Consider the following 6,731-nt stretch of genomic DNA (forward strand, 5'->3'; position numbering starts at 1 on the left):
TGGAGATGCGGGGTATCGATCCCCGTACCTCTCACATGCTAAGCGAGCGCTCTACCATTTGAGCTACATCCCCTGTAAGTACCAGCAAAGATCAACTCAATAATGGTAGTAAAAGTTATCTATGGGCTCAACAATGCGCACCGCGTGGTTCGTGAGGATCTCTCTTGCGAGAGCTGGCGAGACATTCAACAGGGGACCTCCGTTTTCTATGCCACTGTAGTCTACGGGCACGTTTGCAAAATTCTTTTACAGCAAAATATAATCCAGATGGCTCACAAGAAACTACGATAAGAATCAGAGTAGGCGACTCTGGTAGTACAAGCAATAAACTTTGTATATATATATATATATATATATATATATATATATATATATATATATATATATATATTATATATATATATATATATATATATATATATATATATATATATATATATATATATATACAAATGTATATATATGCAAAAAGAGTAACAGATATTACTAATGTTTCTAATATAATAAGTATGAAAAGAGCGGAACGCAACTCGGGATGAGTTGTTTATTCAGTGATTTTCTTAATGTGACAAAGTCTACAGCATCATGGAAAGAACTCGAGGTGCCCTGAAATATTCTTAAAACTAGAAGTAAGAGAACCCCTAAGAAAACCACAGCAGTGGCACTGAAAGCAACACCCAACCAAAAGTAACATTCTGAAAAAATTCTTCAGGAAGTGGCTAAAAAACTATACATAATCCTTTACATGACAATGTTCTTCGATATAACACCTAACAAAGAGATGAAAAAAAGTTCCGAGAAAAACATCAAGATAAACCCAAATGCCCTATGGTAAAATATAACCAACCAAAAACATTGCATTGCAGTTACCATGAACCTTTTAGGTACAAGGTGAATAAGCAACTCTAATCCTTGGCATTAACTGATATAGACAGCTACGCTAGAGGCAGCGTAAAACAAGGACTACGCCGAGCATACTTGACTCTAGATAGAAAAAAAATTAGACAATGAAAAATAAGCTCATGAGGCTACCGAAAAATGGCAGCAAGACACCGCTGCAAGTAAAAGCAGATTTCTCCACAACTGCAGAAGAGGAGGGAGGCTGGAGAGAGGACTCAATTTCTGCAATACTTATACTCTAAACAATATTTATACCAGATATACATGGCAGCCAACAGTACATCCCTGTCTGAGAGTGATATTGTTCCCATGTGAAGAAGCACAGAACTCTTCAACGCCCTACACTATTTATATATTGGTTATGGATGATCATACCTCTTGCCATGTTATCCGTGACTGCTGATATGTTTCAGATTCTGTTTGTTGTTTTCTGTTATTATACACAATTCTAATCCTTTGGTGGATGCAAGTTCCATAAAATTACATGCTTAACAACTGAAACAACAGCAACAGCAATAACAACAACAACAACAACAACAGCAACAACAACAACAACAACAACAACAGCAACTACAACAACCACAACAATAATAATAAAAACTAAAATAATAATAATAATAATCATAATAATAATAATAATCGCCCCCCATCAGCAAGAACTGTCCCAGGAAGATCATAAGTAATACCTCACTTTAATGATTTGGACCGTCTATGCAAACAGGAAATAATCAGCATACAAGAGAGGCCTTCAAATAATAAGAGTAAACTATGGAGTTAATCATTCAGACGTTTCGCCCTTGTCTTTTTACATACATTACGGTTAGGGCAACTTTACCTAGGCAAATAAATGAAAATGCATCACATATATCTTATACATATAAAAAAAAATATCTGAGTGTATTCCCTATGATCAAAATGGACTTTGCCCAGGAGGCTAAGCCTTCTTAACCGTACTTGTTCAGTTTTTAGAAATATCTTCTTGGTTTCTCAGGAAAAATCGTTGTCATCTTGGTATATCACTGAAATATTTTGTTTTCTGCAAAAGAAAATTATTGAGTGGCTATTTTTCTGTCCGCCCTTAGATCTTAAAAACTGCTGAGGCTAGATGGTTGCAAAATAGTATGTAGATCATCCACCCTCCAGTCAACAAACATCCCAAATTGTAACCCTATAGCTTCAGCTGTTATTATTTGACTGAAGGTCAGAGCTAGCTATGATCTTACATCTTGTACTGCTTTAAGTTCTAACAACACAAGCTACCGCCTGGTTGTGGCTGACGTATCCTGGGCCGCTGCTGAGAGTTTCATGGCCGTGGCTGAGAGTTTCATTCAATATTATACAGTGTACAGAAAACTCGATTGCGCCAAAGACATTAGGGCGCATTTTTTTTCATGTTTTCTTCCAATCTCGATTGCGGTTTTCAGTCCACTAACGTATAGCTCTCTAAACGTTGACTTCATTCAAAATCATGGCTGGCGAATTCAGCTTCACAACTGACACTGAGATGCTTAGAGACGTTCCTTTACACAATTTGAGGTCCTCTCACTCAAAAACGAATCACTTCAAAATATTGCTGGGAGATGCGGGGTATCGATCCCCGTACCTCTCACATGCTAAGCGAGCGCTCTACCATTTGAGCTACATCCCCTGTAAGTACCAGCAAAGATCAACTCAATAATGGTAGTAAAAGTTATCTATGGGCTCAACAATGCGCACCGCGTGGTTCGTGAGGATCTCTCTTGCGAGAGCTGGCGAGACATTCAACAGGGGACCTCCGTTTTCTATGCCACTGTAGTCTACGGGCACGTTTGCAAAATTCTTTTACAGCAAAATATAATCCAGATGGCTCACAAGAAACTAACGATAAGAATCAGAGTAGGCGACTCTGGTAGTTACAAGCAATAAACTTTGTATATATATATATATATATATATATATATATATATATATATATATATATATATATATATATATATATATATCTATATATATATATATATATATATATATATATATATATATATATATATATATATATATATATATATATATACAAATGTATATATATGCAAAAGAGTAACAGATATTACTAATGTTTCTAATATAATAAGTATGAAAAGAGCGGAACGCAACTCGGGATGAGTTGTTTATTCAGTGATTTTCTTAATGTGACAAAGTCTACAGCATCATGGAAAGAACTCGAGGTGCCCTGAAATATTCTTAAAACTAGAAGTAAGAGAACCCCTAAGAAAAACCACAGCAGTGGCACTGAAAGCAACACCCAACCAAAAGTAACATTCTGAAAAAATTCTTCAGGAAGTGGCTAAAAAAAACTATACATAATCCTTTACATGACAATGTTCTTCGATATAACACCTAACAAAGAGATGAAAAAAAGTTCCGAGAAAAACATCAAGATAAAACCCAAATGCCCTATGGTAAAATATAACCAACCAAAAACATTGCATTGCAGTTACCATGAACCTTTTAGGTACAAGGTGAATAAGCAACTCTAATCCTTGGCATTAACTGATATAGACAGCTACGCTAGAGGCAGCGTAAAACAAGGACTACGCCGAGCATACTTGACTCTAGATAGAAAAAAAATTAGACAATGAAAAATAAGCTCATGAGGCTACCGAAAAATGGCAGCAAGACACCGCTGCAAGTAAAAGCAGATTTCTCCACAACTGCAGAAGAGGAGGGAGGCTGGAGAGAGGACTCAATTTCTGCAATACTTATACTCTAAACAAATATTTATTACCAGATATACATGGCAGCCAACAGTACATCCCTGTCTGAGAGTGATATTGTTCCATGTGAAGAAGCACAGAACTCTTCAACGCCCTACACTATTTATATATTGGTTATGGATGATCATACCTCTTGCCATGTTATCCGTGACTGCTGATATGTTTCAGATTCTGTTTGTTGTTTTCTGTTATTATACACAATTCTAATCCTTTGGTATGCAAGTTCCATAAAATTACATGCTTAACAACTGAAACAACAGCAACAGCAATAACAACAACAACAACAACAACAGCAACAACAACAACAACAACAACACAACAACTACAACAACAACAACAATAATAATAAAAATAATAATAATAATAATAATCATAATAATAATAATAATCGCCCCCCATCAGCAAGAACTGTCCCAGGAAGATCATAAGTAATACCTCACTTTAATGATTGGACCGTCTATGCAAACAGGAAATAATCAACATATAAGAGAGGCCTTCAAATAATAAGAGTAAACTATGGTCGCCCTTCTGTCTTTTTACATACATTACGGTTAGGGCAACTTTACCTAGGCAAAATAAATGAAAATGCATCACATATATCTTTACATATAAAAAAAAATATATCTGAGTGTATTCCCTATGATCAAAATGGACTTTGCCCAGGAGATAAGCCTTCTTAACCGTACTTGTTCAGTTTTTAGAAATATCTTCTTGGTTTCTCAGGAAAAATCGTTGTCATCTTGGTATATCACTGAAATATTTTTGTTTTCTGCAAAAGAAAATTATTGAGTGGCTATTTTTCTGTCCGCCCTTAGATCTTAAAAACTGCTGAGGCTAGATGGTTGCAAAATAGTATGTAGATCATCCACCCTCCAGTCAACAAACATCCCAAATTGTAACCCTATAGCTTCAGCTGTTATATTTGACTGAAGGTCAGAGCTAGCTATGATCTTACATCTTGTACTGCTTTAAGTTCTAACAACACAAGCTACCGCCTGGTTGTGGCTGACGTATCCTGGGCCGCTGCTGAGAGTTTCATGGCCGTGGCTGAGAGTTTCATTCAATATTATACAGTGTACAGAAAACTCGATTGCGCCAAAGACATTAGGGCGCATTTTTTTTCATGTTTTCTTCCAATCTCGATTGCGGTTTTCAGTCCACTAACGTATAGCTCTCTAAACGTTGACTTCATTCAAAATCATGGCTGGCGAATTCAGCTTCACAAACTGACACTGAGATGCTTAGAGACGTTTCCTTTCCACAATTTGAGGTCCTCTCACTCAAAACGAGTCACTTCAAAATATTGCTGGAGATGCGGGGTGGTATCGATCCCCGTACCTCTCACATGCTAAGCGAGCGCTCTACCATTTGAGCTACATCCCCTGTAAGTACCAGCAAAGATCAACTCAATAATGGTAGTGAAAGTTATCTATGGGCTCAACAATGCGCACCGCGTGGTTCGTGAGGATCTCTCTTGCGAGAGCTGGCGAGACATTCAACAGGGGACCTCCGTTTTCTATGCCACTGTAGTCTACGGGCACGTTTGCAAAATTCTTTTGTTACAGCAAAATATATCCAGATGGCTCACAGAAACTAACGATAAAGAATCAGAGTAGGCGACTCTGGTAGTTACAAGCAATAAACTTTGTATATATATATATATATATATATATATATATATATATATATATATATATATATATAGTATATATGATCTCTATCTATATATATATATATATATATATATATATATATATATATATATATATATTATATATATATATATATATATATATATATATACAAATGTATATATATGCAAAAAGCGTAACAGATATTACTAATGTTTATAATATAATAAGTATGAAAAGAGCGGAACGCAACTCGGGATGAGTTGTTTATTCAGTGATTTTCTTAATGTGACAAAGTCTACAGCATCATGGAAAGAACTCGAGGTGCCCTGAAATATTCTTAAAACTAGAAGTAAGAGAACCCCTAAGAAAACCACAGCAGTGGCACTGAAAGCAACACCCAACCAAAAGTAACATTCTGAAAAAATTCTTCAGGAAGTGGCTAAAAAACTATACATAATCCTTAACATGACAATGTTCTTCGATATAACACCTAACAAAAAGATGAAAAAAAGTTCCGAGAAAAACATCAAGATAAACCCAAATGCCCTATGGTAGAAAATAATCAACCAAAAACATTGCACTGCAGTTACCATGAACCTTTCAGGTACAAGGTGAATAAGCAACTCTAATCCTTGGCATTAACTGATACATATCTAATGTCTTATCGCTTGGCGATAGACTTTTTGTTCTTTCCTTACGGCTGTCATCCGTAAGTAATGTTTGGTTCCTCTCATCTCCCTTGGATATCTTAGTAGAGAGGTTCTTTCTTGACTAGAGGAGATGATTCAAACAGGCTAGTTGAACAAGTTAACAACTTTATTCTGTAACTCCATACTAGGAGATGCAGCTCGGTCGGACGACCGATATGTTTGATAGTTGGCGTGGAACTGCCATTCTAAAGCATCGCGTCGATAGCGGAACATTAGCTATCTCAGCAATTCATATAAAAACACATACGTAGTCTGCCGGCTCGGAAGTTACAAGTTTCCGGCGTAGGTTAACAGGTCAACCGCTTCCCATGGAAGTTGTTGTGCAAAGTTATCATAACATAAAAATGTTGACAAAGCTTTGAGCTAGATCAGGCTACTGCAGACAGCGCATAGCGTAATCTAGGTCTGCTTTGGTCACGTAGAACCCTCCTAATGCCATGACCCCAGGTCATTGGTTTATATTTACAGATCTTGTAAATTATATAATAATGTAATTATTACATTAGGCTCGGACTGCTACCTATTCAAGCCTTGAATAACAAAAAAAATTACTTTAAACATTGTCCATAGGAGCGTGCTCGTAACATACTAAGTGATTAAATGCATAAAAAGGTTCTGTTACATACCCTTGTTGACATATTCATAAACAAAGATAAATGCATGGAAAATATAGATCCATGTTTGGTAATAATAATGATTATGTACCCAAAAATAATAAAAAGGTAAAAATCAAA

The 6,731-nt window shown here is 36.0% G+C and overlaps 1 non-coding gene across 1 annotated transcript; it reads right to left on the minus strand.

Moving 5' to 3' along the window:
* Nucleotides 1–73, minus strand: Trnaa-agc (transfer RNA alanine (anticodon AGC)). The gene has a single exon. It is a non-coding gene; the product is annotated as a tRNA-Ala (tRNA).
* Between the last annotated feature and the right edge of the window lie 6,658 nt (nucleotides 74–6,731).

Source organism: Macrobrachium nipponense, chromosome 5, assembly GCF_015104395.2.
Source record: "Macrobrachium nipponense isolate FS-2020 chromosome 5, ASM1510439v2, whole genome shotgun sequence".
NCBI classification, from domain to species: Eukaryota; Metazoa; Arthropoda; class Malacostraca; order Decapoda; family Palaemonidae; genus Macrobrachium; species Macrobrachium nipponense.